The following is a 22028-nucleotide window of genomic DNA, read 5'->3' as shown; positions in this document are numbered from 1 at the left end:
CTAGCGGACCGGTGGGGATTTCGAATCCCCAAATATTTTAATTTGTTACCCGTTTTTTCATGGATTAGACCATGAAAAACCTTATCGGCTACATCGCGTAGGATTGAACAAGTCCTAACAACATTCCACCATCCTACGGTTGGTGCGGAACAAATTAAACTTCGGGGTATTCCCTTTCACCTTAGCCCGATAAAAGGCGTCTTGGTTAAGCCCAAGCGCCTAATTACGTGGACTCATGGGCTAAACTTGTTCGGTTGTTTATGGAACATTTTACCCCCCCTAAAGGCGGACGAGATGCTTTCCAAGATTCATTTCTTTTCGACAAAATCCTCATGAATCATTTTCAGAGGCTTGGAATCGTTTCACCGATCTCCTTATAGAGTGTCCACATCATAACTTAGCAAAAGACACGTTAGTTCGTTGCCTTTTCAAAGGACTTCTACACCACCATAAAGAAGTCCTAGACATAATGAATGGGGTAGTTTCTTAAGCAAAGGAGCCTCGGAGGCTTATAAATTTTTAGAGGATCAAACTAAAGCGAAATAACAACGGGGGGTAGTGATGATATCCGCGCTCGCTAGTTCATCAAATACTGATTAAGGCCGCGGTATGTTTGAAATTAAACACGATTCGAGCTTAAAACTCTAATTGAATCACTCACTAAAAGGTAGAGACCATTTACGTTCAACAAAAGCCTATCCCCGTCATGAATGTAAATTCAAATCCATGTAGTTTCGTTGGAGCCACGAGCATCCCGACTCCCATCGTCCTATAGCCTATGAACGGGCTTGTTCTAATAATAGTGAACCTAACGCCCCTTGGAGACAAAATCCCAACCCGGTTGGAGAAATAACCAACACGTCACACCTCGGGGGTACAATAATCAATATGTTAGGCCTACGCGCAGCGGCTTTAACCAAGCCCCACTACGACAAGGGCGTGGTCGGGGAATTTCAATAATTATAACAACCAAGTGCAACCTCGACAAGGTCAAGCACAAAGTCAAGGTAGTTATAATAATTATAATGCTAATAGAGGTATCGTTCGATAAATAATAACTATCAAAATCTACCCATAAATAATTCACGTGAAATAGTTCCAGTCCACACCACCCGTGACTACTACACCCACACAACCGGATCGTCTTGACACCTTCATACAAGTGAGCCAAAACTTTTCCAAACCATGGCTCAATCTAACCGGCGGCTTCTACAATCCGTTAATAATTTAACCCAACGGTTGGCTCAAGATAAAGCCCAACCCAAAGGTGTGTTTCCAGGTTACGCTTAATACCTAATACTAAAACAACAAATACAGCCTTTGAGGTAACCGATAATACTAGTAATGAATATGAAATTGTAGGTGAGCTAAAGGCCATCACCACTCTCCGTTCTGGCAGAATGGTTGATAACAAAGTAACTATGTCTATAGTTACCCTACCAGTCGCCCCTACACCTGCTATTTTACTAGATACCGAAATAGAAACTGAAGAGCCTACCCTTTGTAGAGGTACCGGTTACAACCACAACCTAAGAAACGTAAAGCCCACGGTTAAACATCCGGTGATACCATTACTAAATATAAACGAGAAACCGCCCGTTTCCATAAAAATTAGCCGTGTTAACTAGGGATACAAATTATGAGGAGATTAGGGATGTTTTCAAGAATCTAACTATAAACCTTCCCTTCCTCGAAGCTATAAAAAAGCTACCACACTATGCTAAGTTTCTTAAGGAATTGTGTACTACTAGGCGAAGACCAATATACCAAAAGACGCCTTTTTAACAGAACAATTCCCAACTTTATCTGAACATAATGGAATTGTTAAGTACAAAGACCCTGGTCGTCCTACTGTACAATGCACCTTAGGAGATTCTTATACGACGACCGCGTTATTAGACTTGGGGGCTAGCGTTAACTTACTCCCGTTTTATTTGTATAGACAAATAGGTCTAGACGAGATGCAACCCACTAAAATGACGTTGCAATTAGCTGATCGGTCTATTAAGTATCCTAAGGGTGTCGTCGAAAATGTTATGGTAAAAATTCAGGATTTTTACTATCCGGCTGATTTTGTCATCCTCGACACAGAAGTCGTTCACGACTATGTCCCGATCATCTTAGGGCATCCTTTCCTGGCAACTGCCAATGCGCTCATTAATTGCCGCGATGTTTCAATGTCCATGTCTTTTGGCCATCTTGCTGTTGAAGTCAATGTTTTTAAAACAAAGACACAGTTACCCGATTCGTCTATGGATGGAGAGGTTAGCATGATCGAGAGCTTTGCTCGAGATTATTTCAACAACACGTTCTCGGATAATCATATGCCCAAATTTCTTTCCTTTGGAAGTTCAGACTCCAACATTTCCATCCCTACACTAGTCGATACACATATTACGAATGAGGATGAGATAGATGACTTTCTCAAGGATGTAGAGGACTATCATAGTAATGAGGATATGACCAATCTAGATGAGCAATTCGATAAGTTTCTTAGAGCGGTGATAATTCACCCTATCAAGAACTACTTTCCACAACATCCACCTCATCTCCCTCCTTCCACCCCTTTCAAAGGAATCTCGAGGTTTGCACTTTCGATCTGTTGTTTTTTCTTCCGTGCTTCATAATTTTTTAAATTCACCTAGTAAACAAATACTTCAGAAGACAAAAGCGTGTGACACCTTCATTTTCAGACTTGAGACAGTCCCTACCTACACTATGAATGAGTTTTGTGCTAAACCCACATCCTCATTTTTTCCATGCTTTCCTTCTACAACTTACCCATATCCACCATATTCTCCACAACCATTCACTCTTCCACACTTATTTACTAGGACACCCTCTCGTTCAAAAATGAAAAAAAAGGTGCATGCTAGGTTAAGTAATAGGGTTATCCGACTTCGCTTTCATTTTACTAGGTTGCGTCATAGGAAATCTTGGTGCTTGATTGTGTTTGGATATGTTTTCTGTGATATTTATTTATGGAATGATCCACAACTATTTTGGTTGTTGATATATGATAAACTGCATGTTCATGCATATGTTTAGATAAGTCTCGAGTATCTGACTATAAACGACTCAACTTTTATGTTTGGTGCATTTCCTTTCATTTCCATATATTGGTGAGTGCACCATTAAGGTAACGGGCCCTCCTACGGAGTGTGTGGCTGTAAGTACCGGATCCTAAGTCCACGTTTAAACATAATTCACGTTTTCCACTCTTGCATGTTTTCTCGGATTTTTGAGTCATGTTTCTCTATGGGGTGAATTATGTCTTTATTGTTTATTGTTTTTACTTTTTTTAAAATATATATATATATATATATTAAAGAATAAACATAGTAATATAGGAAGTCTCGAATCGACTTTAAAAGACCTTATGCTAAAACAAATTTTCTAAGCTCCGTTGTAAAAATTTGTTTGGGGGGGGGGTGTTCGATGTTCCGATCCTAGAATGTTTATGTCCCATTACAGTTGCTTATGCCGTTTAATTGTATTACGATTTGGGTTGACATAATCCATGATTTTAGAGTCAATTGTTAGATAGCGTCGTCATGCACGCACTTCGAGGCGTTTTCCACTATCTTATATGTCATCCACGGTTGGAATAGAGTGTTTTATGGATCATTGGATTGAAAATTCTCTCTTGATCATTTCCATAACTCATTCGCAAAAATCGGACCGGTAACGAAGCGGCAATTTTGATTTGAAGTTTCGCGAAAAATCGAAAAAATCACAAATTCGATTTGGGCTTGGCCCAACTGACCACCGGCGCACCAGCGCCTTACCTTCACCAACAGTCGCGATCATCTTCCACAATCCGCCATTAACGCCCAAAGCTTAAAACAAAACCTAAAAAAAAATAAAATAAAAGAAAACCTAAATTAACCCACGCCCACAATCAATACCCAACCCAAATCGACCGCAAGCGCCTACCACCCGCCCCACCAAATTAAATAAGCAAAACCACGGAAATTCCAAATTTTGTTGCTGCCGCACCACCACTCCACCACCACCACTTGTTTGCTTCGGTTGGTCGATTAACAACCCACCACCACATCCCATTTAAACCCCCACTACATTCCAAACACCAATGGCTTAACAACGCCGAATTTTGCTCGAGCAAGCTTTTACAGCGACCACTTCGGCGTCATTTTACGGTGGTGATTGAAATGATCGGTCGAGATTGGAATAGCTTGTGGTACTTTCGCTGAAGCCTATTACCACGAGGACTTAGTCCGGCGGTTCTACAATCTGAGGGAGTTGGAAGGGGCGAGGATTTTTGTTGTGGTGGCGAAGAGGAGGAAAGAAGTGACGACGGGTTGTTATCGAGATTCTAGGCATCCCGCCTAGAATCCATTTGATGTCACGTTGTAGGAGTCCCAACATAATGGGGTAGAGCCATTGATGAACGAGACAGGCGATTCTTGAAGGGAACTACAATGCGAGGTCGCGATTGTGTTCGTCGAGCTTCTTTAGGACCAACCGGTGGCTGCTGCTCGATGGATTGGTCGAACGATCTGGGGAAGGAGAAGGTCGGCGACATCGGCCTGAACTGCCTCCACATCTTATGGATACTCCGGGAGCGTAAGTATGAGTTCTCAAGATCTTGGAGTTTTACTTAGCATGATTAGGGGAGTAGGGAAGTCTGTTGCCCCTCTCCCGTGTTGATAACCAAGATCATATTGAAGTTGAGCAGCGGCTCGAGGCGACTGATAGGACTTACATCACCCTACACCGTAACCCTCACATCTATAAGGAGTGTGTCCAACGAGTTTGGAGGTTGGCTGAGAATAGAGAAGAAGAAGAAGAGGATGGTGGAGATCAGAATGCCGAGGAGGCTCGGGGAAATCAGAATGCCGAGGAGGATGAGGAGGATTTGACTTGTTTTGATGCGGATGCCTTGGAGAGGTGTTGGTCGGATCGACGCGCATGGCTGTGATTCATCGTGGCATCGCGTTAAGCTCAACACCATCTCGCGAAGACCTCCGGACTTCGACGAGCAACGATGCATCATAACTTCGAGATCCATACACAGAGAGAGGATGAGAGGTAGGAACAGATGAGGGTCGAGCTAGAAGCTCAGCGCCAGTTTCGGGAAGAGATGCTTACACGATTCCCATCTCACGGGGACTCTCTTCCGAGGACACACCATCAAGGCACGGCGCCGTCGCCCGAAGGGCGATCTAATGGTGGCCGGCCCATGAGGAGCCCATGAGCGATCTCGGACCGTGTGCCCTCCGCTACGATGCACCGAGTAGTTAGGGATAGCATCGTTTGATGTTTTTATGTTTATTTGTAGTTTCATTATTGTTATTTATTTTAATATAAGTTTTATTTTCGTAATTTGAATTTTGTAGTGAAATATACTCCGAATGAAAATTTTAATATAATGCGGTTATTTTTATTATGCGTGGTTGTCTCATATTGATCCCACCTTCCCAAATTGTTTGGGGGTGGTTTTATCTATTCCAGCATGATTTTTATATAACCCTCGTGTTAGAATTTATTGCGGAGTCAAGGTGAAAATATGGCCGATTAGGCATATCCAGGAATAAGTATAAGGGTAGGATGAAATCTAGATTAAATAGGTAGATTCTATCATAAATTCAACCTAAAAGATACTAGGTTTGAATTAGAATCAAGATAATGAGTTGTTTCCGTTTTTGGTTTGGAAATTTTAGGATTTCTAAACCGCCGTAATTAGTTTTGGCAACTTTCGATCCGTTTTAGCAACTTAAAACCTATATAAACTTCATACATTCTACACTCACAACTCACACTACACCTAAACTCCATCACTCACCTTTCCTCCCACGATTCCCGCGTTTGGCTCATTTTCCGAAGTTTTAGCAACTCCGAAGCACTCGCTCTGCATATTTTTTTTCTGAATTTTTGTCGAGGCCTTTTCGCGCAAGCCGAAGCGACCGTGCTCAAACACTGAAATTCCAACTATTCAGAGCACTTTCATACGACTTCCTTGGACGAAAATTTTCCGGTTTTCTGCGGGGAAGTATCCGGATCATTCGCAGCTATTCGAGGCGTAAGTTTGAGATGACATCTCCAATATTGATACCGGAATAGTCTTTGAAGATTTGTTCCAAAGCACTACTTATGGTGCTTGGTTTTGTGGCGATCACATCACGTTAGTGGGGGCCGCTTATGGTAAGAACTGATGCACTTTATTCTCCAACACTAGCATCTTATTTTTACGATAACTGCATTTTCTTTGAAAGACCAGATGGAGAACAAGTGTTCTCCATCAACATTGATAATGAACCAATGGAAATTGCCAGGTTCTTGCTAGCTTTGTTCTTGGACTTGCTATGCCCGCTGAAATACAAGATCCATGGTGCTATTGGGTAGATAATATGTATGTCTACACTTACGAGTTCTTGCATGAGTCGTACGGCGCAGACATTTTCCGTATCGAGGACCAAGGGGACTATAACGTCGCTTTTGGTAGCCTGTCCATGAACATAGGAACTGTTATGTTTTGGATCATACTAAACATTTTAGGGGAATGACGTTTTTTTTCTGTGAATGATGCCACTTGCAGCGTTTTCCTTGCTTTAGCCACGGGACGTATGTGTCATGACCTTCCCCGAACCTTGATGTCTAGTTTAGCTCGATCCTATAGCATGAGGCATAAGTTCCTTCTTATGCCCGTTCTAGTTTCCCGTATTATGCTATGTTTCTTTCCTGTTTTTTGTACATGTTTCACTTATTGGATTACGGTCGACACGGTACGACCCACCAATATTATTATTCGATCCTTCCGTGTAATGACTTGGCAAGGGTGGAGGATACAACCTCATCAGGTTGCACCCTACACCCCATCAGACCAAGTGGCTCTTAATAGGTTAGCAATAATAGATGATAAATGGCGGGAAGCCTGGCAAATTATCATGGCATGACAGGACGCAAAGGAACCTCACTTCTTTATGGAAGAAGAGGATGAGTAAGATGATGAGTAATCGCGGAGATAAGGTAAGTTTTCATTCTAGTTAGTGTCTGCTTATGTCCCAAGCAATTTCATTCTTGTTAACCCCATAATGGGTAGAACTCGTATAGAGTTGCGTCAGTTTTTATTTCCTATATTAGTACGTTCTAACTTTGTTTTGCAGATATCCCTGAATTTCACGCGTTTCAATGGTATTTTTCCTACCCTCTTTATTTAAATGCTTTGAGGACAACACATGCTTCTTGTTGGGGGGGGGGGGGGGCATAGAAACATGTGTAATTAAGGCATCTGTTAGGATATAGATAGAGTTAATATGCATTTGTTTTCTAGTTAAAATTTTAAAAATTCAAAAATATAAATAAATAAGTTCATGCTATACACTTAGGAATAGTGGTATTTTCCTTCTCTATGCTCTTAACAATCTAGAAATCTCACGTAGCTTTTGCATCAGAATAATTTTTAGAAACATAGGTTACTATGTAGGTAATAATCTTTGCATCTATTTATAAATATATTACATGAGTATCGATGATTGTTAGCAGTAAGTTTCTAAAATCTAGGCTAGAGTACTTATTCTACAAATCCTGTGAGAATATAGCGTAAAGCCTTATATGAGCGAAACATTTGAGAAATGACACAAGGGAGAAGTAAAATCCGGATAGAGATATCACACGTCCACTTGCTTGATCACTAAACCATATCCTAAGAGAATTTAGGCCCTCTTTGGATCGATATAGCCAGAAATTCAAACCTATGAATTATTTTCCGCTAGTAAGCCCCTCGAGCCTTTCTTTAGCCTTTCATAAACCACAAATCCTTTACCCTGTTACAAAATAAAAATAAAAATAATAATAATATTCAACCTACCCAATTAAGATAAGTCTGAGAATAGAATGAGGAAGAAAGAAGAAGAGAAAAACCTATGTAAACAAAAGTTAGTTAATTGCTTCAGAAAATAAAGAAAAGAAGTTTCCATCCAAAGAAAAGAAAAATAAAAATAGAAATAAATAAAAACTCCAAAAAAAAGAATAAAAGGGAGTCAAAAGCCAAAGTAAAGAAAAAGGAAAAAATATGGCTAAGGATGGAAACAAAGTATAGAAGCAAAAGAAAATAACATGGTTTTCTCTAAGTTACATAATATGAAGACTCTATTATCTCGGACTTGTCCTTTTGAATATCCATTTCCTTCCTTCTTAAACCATCTCCTAATCCCCCCAACACCTAATAAAGACCTCTAGCTCAATTAGGAATAGGTTAGTGTGATAGTAAGTGGCAGATGTGTTTGATCGACTCCGCTTCCTTGTTGTCATTGAGATTGTAAGGTAAAGTGTGCCCATGCAAGCAGCACTAGAGTAGCTTAAACTTGAGTGGAAAAATCAGAGTGTTGTATCTTGACTATTATTGTGAGAACCTACTTAAGGGCGTTATTCCGAAGTTTGAAAACGGACTGCTATTGCATTTCATAGTATTACTCATTGTATATATGTTTATTGTAGATGATTGATTATTATGCATATATTAGCTTAGGTTTCGACTTGATTACTCTATATACATTGCTAATGAGAGGTATAGATAATTTGGAGCATGAATAAGGAAACAATAGTTTTATTTCTTAGTCGTTGTAGTATAGATGAAGTTTGTGAGTACCTTCACTGGAAAACTCTCACGAGGCTATAACTCGTCCACTAGGGAATTCCTAGTGGTTTAAGGCCTTGTTGCATATGGTCAATGCAATCGCACTCAGCGAAACGAGAGTAGTTAGAACCATAGTACAAAATATCAGGATATGGGTATTTATCGATCTCTGATTTATGGATATGTATCGTGGATATATCTCTTTCTTTGGGGATATTTGACATTGTTTCACATGCAAATATCGTGGATATATTCATAATATCGACAAATATCGTGGATATTGTGGATATTTTTTAATATATCATGATACATTATTTATATTTATTTGAAATATAATGATAAATATTAAATAAAATTGTTATATATACAAAATATCGCCAAATATCTCCAAATATCCCCAAATATAAAAAATATAAAAAATATCGTTGAAATATCGCCGATATTTACAGTCGTATATATCTCTGAACATATCGGGATATTTATATATCTTTTGCTAAAATCTGGATAGATATCGACAAATATCACGATATATCGGGATATTTTGTACTATGGTTAGAACTCCATTTTTGGTCACTTATTCTAATTTCTCATCTTTGCTTGAGGACAAGCAAAATGCTGTTTGGGGTGGTTTGATAAGAGCCCAAAACTGTAGTTTTAACCCCCAGAATGTACATACTTTTAGACCAATTATGTGAGTAATAATTAAGAGTTAACACCGATTTCGTATTTTTATGCATTTCGGGCTTCAAAGTCCATTATGTGCGAAATGTGCCACTTTTAGCGAGATAAAGGAGCAAAGGTCGGTTACTAAGGAGTTCCGTGATTAAAGGCCAAGATTCAAGAAGACAAAGCCTTTCTAAAGCCCGGTCAAAAGCTGAAAAGTCGACACGGGCAGAAACAACACACAAAGTCAGCAGAACTTCCGAAGGACATATCTTTGGACTCAGACCTCGGAATGGGGCCTACATTATGTCAAAACGACCGGCTCGAAAAGAGCTTTCCAATGGTCTAATCCATGATCCAATCAGAGGAGCAGAAGTGGACGAAAATTCTGTTGAAGCCAACTGCAGCTGAAGAGGCCTTTTTGGACTGAAAGAATTGGGTTTTGGGCCTGATTCTCTGGCCCAAAACATGGCTCCAAGCCCATGCACGATTTTTGGATCTGAAAGTATAAAACAAAAGCTTAGCTCTTTGTTAATGGTAGATTTTTAGTAGAGAATAGTAGATTTTAGGTTAGAAAATAAAGGAGCTTAGAATAGAAAGTAGCCATTAGAATAGCTTCTAGATCTAGATTTAATTGTTTTAATTAAGTTTAATTTCAAATCCAATTCTTATTTTAGATTAAACTATTAGAATCATTACTCTTAATTAGTTTGATTAATAAAATAGCTAGTTGTTAAATTTCGATTATTGTCATTTACATTTGTGTTAGATCTGATTCATTTACTACTTGTTATTCCATTCTTAGTTATTAATTAGATTTTAATTATTGTTTAATTTAGATTAGTAAATTTCAATTCTTTATATCATGTTTAGTTTAACTTTAATCGGAAATGATTGCGTAATGATTCTCGGCTAAACCTCCATTAGAGGGGTTGAGAAGCCTTGATGAAAGCTTGATTCTGACTATCGTAGAATCGTCGTAATTTCCTTTCACTCTAGAAACGATTAGTTCACCATGAGAATGGGTTTAATCATTCACATGCTAGTTATGAATTGGTAGGAATGCCATGTGTAATTAGGGATTAGGAAGAACCAATTGTTTGGGAAGCGATTCAATTTGGATTACTGACGATTAGATGGTTAATAGGATTAAGTCGAGTTAAGGTGGAATCAATCCCCCTCTAACTCCTTATCATCGAATCAACGTAGCATTCCCTTAGTTATTTTGATAACCGACTAGTTGCATCTTGTGGGTAGTTGCATCGTAGTCTAGTTGCCTTTTCATAAATCTCTCATTAGACTTTAGAGATTGAATACTTATACTTAGAGAACATTAACATGCGGAAGGACTAGGAGTGGAACAAATCACTCTACTCCACTATATCTCATAGGATTGAGAGTAGAAATCTTTGATAAAAATAGACACATAAAATTAGTTTTAGTTTACTTACGTTTTGAGTTTCATCGTTCATTTCGTAGGCAAATATTCAATTTTACATTTATCACCTCACATACTCAAATGACATCCAAAGAAACCGGGGTCGATTGATCACGCTTGCCACTTACTATCACACCATCCTATTCCTAATTGAGTTCGTTAGAGGTATTTTATTAGGAGTTATGGGGCTAGGGTGATGGTTTAGAAAGAAAAAAAGAAAGAAAAAACAAAATCTGATAAGTTGAGAAATTGGGTCTTTAAGATACTTGTAACTAGAGAAGAACCTCGTTTTGTTCTTTGCTTTCGAATTTTGATTCGTTATTTTAGCCCTTTAGCTTTGTGACTCCATATGATTTTGAATTTTGGGAGTTCTAACTTTGCTTTTGTTTCATTTTGCTTTTGTTTATGATATCATCTCCTTTTTTATTTTGAACTTTTTGGAGATTCAATTTTTAACTCCTTAAATTTTTTTAGAGTTTTGGTTTTTGATGTGTCTTTCTTTTTTTTTTTTTTCTTTTCGAAGCAACTAACTAATCTATTTTTGTACAAGACATTTTCTTCTCTTTTTCTGATATCTGTCCAATTCTCAACTCTTCAGCTGGGTAATCTTTTTATTGTATGTTGTAATGGGTAAGGAATTTATGATGAAGAATAAAAAGGATTTTAGAAAATGGTGAAGGCTTAAAAGGGATAACTAGAGGAAAAACTATCTTTTTGGGTTTTTAATGTTTATTTGGCTATATCGATCCAAAAAGCGCCTAAATTCTCTCCTAGGATATGGTGTGGTGATTAAGTAAGTGGACATGTGGTCTTTCTATTCGGACATCCTTTGTGTCATCACTTAATAATCATTCAGATGAGGCTTTTGGATAGATTCTCACAGGATATGGAACTTAATTGTTCTAACCTTGGTCTCGGAAACTCACTGCTATATACAATCAAATATTGATACATGATATTCATGAAAAGATGCAGAAACTATTGTACGTATATTAGTCTAAGTTCGAAGAACATGTCCTTACTCTATTGCTATTAATGAGATTTCTAAACTTTTTATTCATCATAGAAAATGAAACAAGACTTTTTAATACTAAATAGAAAAATATTTTTTATCTTTTTCGAGAAATTTTTTAGAAAGGAAGAAATATATTATATATCTACTATTGGAAAATGCCTAGTTTTTACAAAATATTAATATACCACCCCCAAATAGAACTATGCTTTGTCCTCAAAGTATGAAAAGATAATGAAAGAGATTACTGATAAAAGTAAAATGAATAGTTTTACCTACGCATAAATTATAGAATTTCAAACGCAATTAAAACTAAAACTAGACTTGATTCTAGTCGATTATTTATCAAAGATTTATACTCTCAATTCTATCGAAATAGAGTTGGAGTAAAAGATTCGTTCCACTCCTAGTTCTTTAGAATTAGCGTTTTCTAAGATTACCGGTCCATCCAAAGTTAATGAGAGATTTACGAATTTATACTACAATGCAAATTATACTAACAAGATATGAATTTATACGACTACGGAATACTAAATTGATACTAGATAAAGAATTAGGGGGGATTGATTCCACCTTAACTCGACTTCATTTACTAATGAAGAATCGTCGTAATCGAATTAAACTGCTTTCGCATACAATTGGTTCTTTCTAATCCCTAGGTGTTCATGATAATCTCTACCAACTAACATCTAGCATGTTAAACAATCAAACCCATTCTCATGGTGAACTAATCGTTTCTAGAATGGAAAAGAAATTACGACTACTCTACGCTAACACAAATCAAGCTTCATCAAGGTTTCTTCAACCCCTTCTAATGGAGGGTTAGCCTAGAATCATTATTCTATCATTTCCCAATGAAATTAAACATGACATAATATAAAGATTCTAACTTTGCTTATTTGAATTCAAATGTAAGTCTAAAATTGCTAGATTTAATTGAAACTAACAATGATAAATACTAAATCTATGAATTGAAACTATAATGATTAAATGGAAATGAAACTGAAATTATAAAAAACAAACTACTTTATTGATCTAATAATTAAATAACAATTTATTCAAATACTAAATTAAAACAAGGTATGAAAACTAATTAATAGAAAGAAAACTAGATCTAGAATTATGCTCTAATGGCTACTTTCTACCCTAAGCTAATTCTTCCTTAAGAGTTAAGTCTTGTGTGTTGAAATGGAGGAGACCAGATCCACATTTTCGTGCATGGGCTGAGGAGCCATGTTTTGGGCGAAAAATCGATCCCAAAGCCCAATTTCTTCAGTTCACAGAGCCCTTTTAAGTCGAATTTAACTTCAACAGACTTTTCATCCACTTTTTCTCCTCTGATTTGGTTAAGGCTTGGACAGTGGAAATCTCTTTTAGAGTCGGTCATTTTGACATAAAGTAGGCCCAATTCCGAGGTCTGAGTCCAAAGATATGGCATTCGGAAGTTCTGCTGACTTTTGTGCGCTGTTTCTACCTGCGTTGACTTTGACTTTTCAGCTTTGACCTGGCTTTTTAAAGGTTTTTTCTCCTTGAATCTTGGCCTTTAATCACAGAACTTCTTAGCGACCAACCCTTGCTCCTTTACCTCGCCAAAGTGACACATTTCTGCACATAATTGACTCCAATGTCTGGAATACATAAAAGCATATAATCAGTATTAACTTTTATTTATTGCTCGAATAATTGGTCTAAAAGTATTATTGTTAAGGGGTTAAAACTACAGTTTTGGGCTCTTATCAAACCACCCCCGAACAAAATTTTGCTTGTCCTCAAGCAAATATGAGAAATTAGAATAAGTGACCAAAAAATGGAGTTCTAACTACTCTCGTTTCGCTGAGTGCAATTGTATTGACCATATGCAACAAGGCCTTAAACCACTAGGAATTCCCTAGTGGACGAGTTATAGCCTCGTGAGAGTTTTTCAGTGAAGTTACTAACAAACTTCATTTATACTACAACGATTAAGAAATAAAACTATTGTTTCCTTCTTTATGTCTCAACTATCTATACATCTCACTTAGCAATGAATACAGAATATTCAAGTCGAAACCTAAGCTAATATATGCATAATAATCAAGCATCTACGAATAAATATATATACAATGAGTAATACTATGAAATGCACTAGCAGGTCCGTTTCTGAAAACTCGAAATAACGTGCTTAAGTAGGTCCTCACATAAATGTCATGGAAAAAATCACTCTGATTTTTCCGCTCAAGTTTTGATACTCAAGTGCGCAGTGGGCACACTTTACCTTACAATCTCAATGACACACAAGGAAGCCGGAGTCGATCAAACACATCTGCCACTTACTATCACACTAACCTATTCCTAATTGAGCTAAAGGTCTTTATTAGGTGTTGCGGAGATTAGGAGATGGTTTAAGAAGGAAGGAAATGGATATTGAAAAACTACAAGTTTGAGATAATAAGGTCTTCATATTACGTAACTAGAGAAACCCTTGTTCTTTTGCTTCTACACTTTGTTTCCATCCTTAGTCTTTTTATTTTGGCTTTTTGACTCCTTTTATTCTATTTTTGGAGTTTTTATTTTGTTTTTATTTTTATTTTTATTTTCTTTTCTTTGAATGGAAACTTATTTTCTTTTTCTTTTCTAAAGCAACTAACTAATTTTTGTTTACACAAGTTTTTCCTTTCTCTTTTCTTCACTTATCATATTCTCAGACTCATTTTATAGTGGGTAGGTTGATTTTTTTTATTTTGTTTTGTTTTTGTAACAGGGTAAAGGATTTGCGGTTTATGAAAGGCTAACGAAAGGCTTAGAGGGGCGACTAGTAGAAAATAATTCATAGGTTTGAATTTCTGGCTATATCGATCCAAAGAGGGCCTAAATTCTCGCTTAGGATATCGTATAGTGATCAAGCAAGTGGACGTGTGATTTATGTATCTGGATTTTACTTTTCCCTTGTGTTATTTGTCAAATGTTTCACTCATATAAGGCTTTAGGCTATATTCTCACAGGATTTGTAGAATAAGTACTCTAGCCTAGATTTCAGTAACTTACTACCAAAAAATCATAGATACTCATGTAATATACTTATAGATAGATGCAAAGATTATTACCTACATATTAACCTAAGTTTCTAAAAATTATTATAATGCAAAAGCTACGTGAGACTTCTAGATTATTCAGAGCATAGAGAAAGAAAACAATACCAATATTTCTAAGTGTAGCATTTTTTTTTTACGAGAAAACAAGTGCATACTATACATATCTAGATCCTAACAGATGACTTAATTACACGTGTTTCTATGCCCCCCAAACAAGAAGTATACTTTGTCCTCAAAGTATTTAAATAAAAAGGGTAGAGAAATACCATAGAAATGCGTGAAATTCTGGAACATCTGCAAAACAAAGTTAAACATACTAATATAGAAAAAGAAAAACAGACGCAACTCTATATGAGTTACACCCATTATGGGGTTAATAAGAATCAAATTGCTTGGGATATAAGCAGACACTAACTGAAACTAAAAATTTACCTGAACTCTCATTTAATCCTCATCCTCATCATCTTCCTTTCTAAAGAGATGAGGTTCCTTCACATCCTGCCACGCCATGATAACTTGCCAAGCCCACCGCCGTGTGTCATCAACCACGACGGAGAATTCTTGTTCTCCATCTAGTAAATGACGCCATCCTAACTGCAAGATCCTATCGCGGAACCAATGTCCATAAGACTCGCTTCCTAACAAGTCGTCGAAAGATTGTTCAGGTATGACTGTAGGAGATGTCATCACAAAACTACTCTCTAGAACAGCCACAACCAATCCTGGAATAACCCACAAAAAATTGGAATTTTTCGTGTCTACGGAGGTCAGGGTGCTGTGGCACTCCATTGAGGCGCAGGCGCACTCCGGAGAAAATTGACTCATAGTGTTTTGGGCGCGGGTCGCGCTCAAGTTTGGTCTTGGTAGGGCGCGGTCGCACTCAAGTAAAAAATGGACTTACAGTAATTTAGGTGTGGGTGGCGCTCCACTGAGTCGCAGGCGCGCTCTTGAAGTGCTAAAGTGAAGTAGAAAAAAAGGAAAAGTTGGGAGTGAAAGGTGAGAGATGAAAGTGGGATGTAGTGTGGATTGTGTGTGGAGAATGAATGAAGTTTATATAGGTTTTAAGTTTCCAAAACAAATCGGGAAGTTGTCAAAAAGTTTTAAGGCAATTTCTGGAAACAAAAAATTTCCAAAACCGAAAACGAAAACAACCCATATTCTTGATTCTAAAACAAAGCTAATATCTTTTAAACTCAATTAGATTTCATCTTACCACCATACTTACTCATAGCCTGCCGATATTGGTAATATTCCCAACAATCACTCCAAAACAACTTCTAAAATTGAGGTTCATATAAAAATCATGCCAGAATAAATAATACCACCCCCAAACAATTCGGGAAGGTGGGATTAACAATAAAAACAACGCACAATTTGAAAAGAACCACATTATATTAAAATTGAAATTCAAACAACATTTACCTACCCAATTCAAATTTAACTACGGAATTCAAAAATTAACATACGAACTAAATAAAAACAACTACAAAACAACATCAACTCATAATATCCCTAAACAATGCGCTGCTGGTAGTTGATGGCACATGAGAAGGAGATGATTCCTGGGCTCCCGATGGGCCAGAGCCATCCTTCTTTTGGCGACGACGCTCGTGCCTCACAGACGCCTCCTCCTCAGAAGAACCCCCGTGGGGTGGGAAGCGTTCAAGCATATATGCTCGGAACTTTCGCTGAGCTTCCATCTTGTCCTTCATCTCCTCTCAATGCTCATCCTCGCGCTGGGCGCGAGTCTCATAGTTACGATGGATGGCAGCTTGCCGAGTCCGGAGATCTCCACAAATAGTGTTGAGAGAACACATGCCACGATGAAGCATCGTCATGCGTTCTACATCAAACTTACACCTTTCCAAGGCATCGACATCAAAACATGTCGTGTCCTCCTCATCCTCTTCATCTACCCTCTCTTCAGGCAACCTCCACATCTTCTGGATACACTCCGTATAGATAGTAGGATTTTGGTGCCTTTTCAGGCAAATCCGATCAGACTTTGGAGTCGCTTTCAACCTCATCATGATCTTTGTTATCAGAAGAGGGAGAGGTGCAATACTCTTCCCAACTCCTCTAATCATCGTAATCAGAAACTTGAGGATACAGAAGTCATACTCCCTCGTCTGAAATATCCATAGAATGTGAAGACCATTCAGGCTGATGTCAATGACTTTCTCCTTGCCAATGACATTCCTCCCAATCCACTGAGCTACAGCCAGCTGGTTGGTTCGCAGGGATGATTGACGGACACAATGCGAGCTCACATTGTATTTGACCCTCCAAAACCGTCTCGTTCATCAAGGCCTTGATCCCAGTAAATTGGGATTCCTACACTGTGGCTACTAGAGTGCGTCCTTCCTCCATCCCAAAGATACGCACCAACAAATTTCTATCCACTTCTCCCCTGACTTTATTCACCTTCACAAAAATCTTATTCCCAACCAACTCTCTCGCTCTATAAAATTGTTGGACCAAATTCTTGTGATAAAAATCATCAGTCGCATAACACAAGTTATTCCAATCCCTCCTAATCATCTCGTCACTGTAAAACGGCACAAAGTGGTCGGCACGAAAAGCTTTTCCCGGCAAAATTCTTCATCTTTGATCCATTGGAGTTTTGATAGGATTTGTGGGTTTGAATAAGGTAGGGAGACGAGTTTGAAACAACCTCACTAAAAAACAATGGTGGTGGTAGTTTGAATCTTTTGAATTTATTTATGTTTTTGGTCGTGTAAAAGGATGGAAATGGTGTGGGGGAGAGGTTGTGAAGAAGATTTGGAGTTGGTTTGAACTTTGGGCGTGGGTGTTTTTTTTTTTTTAATTTTTTTTAGGGTTTTGAAACTTTGTTAATGGTGGAATGGAAAATGAAAACTTGCGATCTATTTTGGTTGAAGGAAGGGGACGCATGTGCGTGGTACGTACATGGGAGATTTGGGCCCAAGCCCAATTCGATTTTCGAAATTCGTCAATTTTTTGTGCAACTTCAAACTAAAATTGTGGCTTCGTAAGAAACGATCAGGAGAGAATTTCCAATCCAATGATACATAAAACACTCTATTCCAACCGTGGGTAACATATAAGAAGATGGAAAATACCTCGAAATGTGTGCATGATGTAAGTTATGCGAACGAATAAAATCTAAATTAATAGATAATGTCAACCTGAATCGAAATACGATTAAACGACCTAAGCAACACACATGGAAAGTTGAACAATCAAGGACGGAAAAACGAACACCCCACCCCCAAACAAATTTTTGGCAACGAAGTTTAAAAATTTGTTTTAAAACGTGGATCTTTAAAAGTCAGATTCCCGAGACTTCCTAGATTACTATATTTATGGATTTGATATGTTTTACTTTTTATGAATAAAATTTAATATAAGAAAAATAATAAAACAATAAAGACATAATTCACACCATAAAAGGAACATGACTCAAAAACCGAGAAAACATGTAAGAGTGGAAACCGTGAATTATGTTAATTGTGGACTTAGGATCTGGTACTTACAGGCACACACTCTATAGGGAGGGCTCATTTACCTTACTGGTGCACTTACCAATATATAGAAGTGGAATGTAGCACACTGAAGAATAAAATGAGTCTTTTATAGTCAGATACTCAAGACTTTATCTAACACATATGTATATAATGAACATGCAGTTTACCATATATCAATAATCGAAATAGTTGTGGATCGTTCCATAAATAATGATCACAGGAAACACACCCAAACGCAATCAAACACCACGATTGCCCAAAACGTGGGCTAGGGGGATGAGAGTGAATACTGATGAATCTAGAACCTAACCTAGCATGGAAAGTCTTCTTTTTCCTCCAATGAAACGGTGACCAAGTGAATGAGTGTGAAAAAGTGGATGGCTGTGGAAGATATGGTGGATATGGATGAATTTTAGAAGTAAGGAATTGAAGAAATGAGAATGTGGGTTTAGCACAAAACTCATTTGTGGCATGGGTTGGTATTATCACACAACTAAAATGAAAGTGCCAGGTGGCTCTTTAGGTAGTATTTTCTTAACAGGAAAGTTTAGAAAATCATGAAGCACAGGAGAAACATGAGGATCAAATGCAAACTCTAAGTTCCTTTGAAAGGGTGGAAGGAGGGGAATCGAGGCGGTTAGTGCGCAAGGTAGTTCTTGATAAGGTGAATCATCACCTGCTCTAAGAAACTTGTCGAGTTCCTCATCTAGCTTGGTCACATCCACATTATTATGGTATTCCTCTGTATCTTTGAGAAAGTCATCAATCTCGTCTTTATCCATAACATGGGTATCGACTAGTGTAGGGACGAAAACGTTGGAGTCTAAACTTCCAAAGGAAAGAAATTTGGGCATCTGATTATCAGGAAACGTGTTGTCAAAATAATCTCGAGCGAAGCTCTCGATCATGTTAATCTCTCCATCGACAGTCGTATTTGGGTACTATTGAATCGTCTTAAAAACATTTACCTCCACAGAAAGATGGCCAAAGGATAAAGACATCGAACCATTGCGGCAGTTTATGAGTGCGTTGGTAGTAGCCAAGAAGGGACGCCCTAAAATGATAGGAACAGAGTCATTAACAACTTCTGTGTCGAGGATAACGAAGTCAGCTGGGTAGTAAAAATTTTAAACTTTAACTAGCACGTTTTCAACCACACCCTTAGGATACTTAATAGAACGATCTGCTAATTGCAACATCATTTTGTTGGTTGCATCTCTTGGAGACCAATTTGTTTATATAAATAATAAGGGATTAAGTTAACACTCGCTCCCAAGTCTAATAGAGCAGTTGTCGTGTGATTATCCCCCAAGGTGCATTGTACAGTAGGACAACCAAAGTCCATGTACTTAATGATTCCATTATTTTCAAATAGAGTTGGGAACTATTCAGTTAAAAAGGTATCTTTAGGAATATTTGTCTTACACTTAGTAGTGAACAACTCCTTAAGAAACTTAGCATGGTGAGGTAACTTTTTTATCGCTTCAAGAAAAGGAAGGTTTATAGTTAGATTTTTGAAAACTTCCCTAATCTCATCGAAATTCGTATCCTTGGTTAACATTGCAAATCTCTGGGGAAACGGTGGTTTCTCTCTATATTTAGCGTAAAGATCAACAGGATGTTTAACCTTGGCTTTTTGTTTCTTAGGTTGTGGTTTAACTGGTACTTCTACAGGGGTAGGATCTTCAGTTTCCAATTCGATATCTAGTAGAATATCAGGTGTAGGGACCACTGGTGGGGTAACCACAGGCATACTTACGGTGTTATCAACCATTCTGCCAGAACGGAGAGTGGTGATAGCATTTAACTCACCTACGTTTCCATTTTCATTACTAGTATTACCGATTACCTCAAAGGCTGTGTTTGGTGTTTTAGGATTAAGTAACGCTTGACTTGGAAACACGCCTTTTGGTTGGGCTTTCTCTTGGGCTAACTGTTGGGTTAGATGATTAATGGATTGTAAAACCTGTTGGTTAGATTGAGCCATGGATTGGAAAAGTTGTTGGTTAGATTGAGCCATGGTTTGGAAAAGTTGTTGGCTAACCTGTATGAAGGCGTCAAGACGATCCGGTTGTGTAGGTGTAGTCGTCATAGGTGTTGTGACTGGAACTATCTCACGTTGATTATTTACAGGTGAGTTGTGATAGTTATTATTAATCAAAATGATACCTCTATTAGCCTTATAATTATTATAATTACCTTGTCCTTGTCCTTGTCTCTGGGGAGCTTGGTTGTAATTGGGTGCTGGCCTAACATTTTGATTATTATACCCTAGAGGTGTAACTTGTTGATTATTTTGCCAATCGAAATTGGGGTTTTGTCTCCAAGGTACGTTAGGTTCGCTATTAATGGAATAAACATTGTCCGGCTGTGTGGATGGATGTTCATAGATTAGAGGACAATATGAGTCGGGATGCCCAGGACTCAAACAGAAATTACAGAGAATAGAGTTGACATTCATGACAGGGGTAGGCTTTTGTTGAGCAGCAATAGCCTCTACCTTTTTAGTGAGAGATTCGATTAAATTTTTAAGCTCAGGATCGGGTTTCATCTCAAACATACCGGCGGCCTTAACTGTTGAAGAAGAAATAGCGGAACGGGGGATATCGCCACTACCCCCCCAGTTATTATTATGCTTTGTTTGATCTTCTAGAAATTTATAAGCCTCTAAGGCTCATTTACTGAGGAAACTACCCCCATTCATTATGTCAAGCACCGCTTTGTGGTGGTGTAACAGTCCCTTGAAAAAGGCACGAACTAACGTGTCTTTAGCGAGGTTATGGTGTGGACACTCTATAAGAAGATCAGTGAAACGATTCCAAGCTTCTGAAAATAATTCATGAGGATTATGTCGAAAGAAATTAATCTTGGAAAGAATTTCATCTGTCTTCAGTGGTGGGTAAAAATGTTCCATAAATAGTTGAACAAGTTTAGCCCATAAGTCCACAGAATTAGGTGCTTGGGCAGTTAACCAAGACGTCGCCTTATCGGCTAAGGTGAAAGGAAACACCCTCAGTTTAATTTGTTCAGCACCAACCGTAGGATGGTGGAATGTAGTAAGGACTTGGTCAATCCTACGTATGTGCTGATAAGGTTTTTCATGGTCTAACCCATGAAAAACAAGTAACAAATTAAATATAGTTGGGGGGATTCAGAAATCCCCTACTGGGTCTGATAGAACGATGCAAGATTTAGGGCTATCGTTCAAGGCTTTGTAAAAGTTGGAGAGAGGAGACTCTCTTTCTTTAGCCATTATTTCAGGTGTGGTGTGTGGTATGCTAGCTAGAGGTGTAATGAGTGGTATACTAGAAATGCGTGTTTGTTGACGTTACCGGTTGATTATGTTAGGCATTTTTCTTCGGCCCACTTTAATATCTTGCAAGGCTAAGACCAATCTTAACTAAACACGACAACACTCCAAATAATCTTGATATGCTAGTATGAACCTCTAACAGGAGATGCGAGGTATGGAAGAAAGAAGTACCTAAAAGCCTCCTTGCTTTGCTTATGAATAACGTCTTGTATACGCGTTCTCAGTGTGTATAACGAGTTAGAAACACTGAATAACTTGAAGAAATGGAAGTTTGAACTAACCTGTGGAAATCAGGCAGTTTTCAGCAGAGGGCGCGGGTCGCGCTCTAGTTCAGCCTTAGGAGGGTGCGGGTTGCGCTTAGGTCCAGTGAATTGGGCGCGGGTGGTGCTCCACTGAGGCGCATGCGTGCTCAGGTCCAGTGAATTG

The 22028-nt window shown here is 38.1% G+C and overlaps 1 pseudogene; it reads right to left on the bottom strand.

Moving 5' to 3' along the window:
• Nucleotides 1–304: 304 nt before the first annotated feature.
• Nucleotides 305–399, bottom strand: LOC147509646 (small nucleolar RNA R71; annotated as a pseudogene).
• Between the last annotated feature and the right edge of the window lie 21629 nt (nt 400–22028).

Source organism: Coptis chinensis, chromosome 3, assembly GCF_015680905.1.
Source record: "Coptis chinensis isolate HL-2020 chromosome 3, ASM1568090v1, whole genome shotgun sequence".
Classification (NCBI taxonomy): domain Eukaryota; kingdom Viridiplantae; phylum Streptophyta; class Magnoliopsida; order Ranunculales; family Ranunculaceae; genus Coptis; species Coptis chinensis.
The sequence above is the reverse complement of the archived record's forward strand: the minus strand, read 5'-3'. Positions and strand labels throughout refer to the sequence as shown.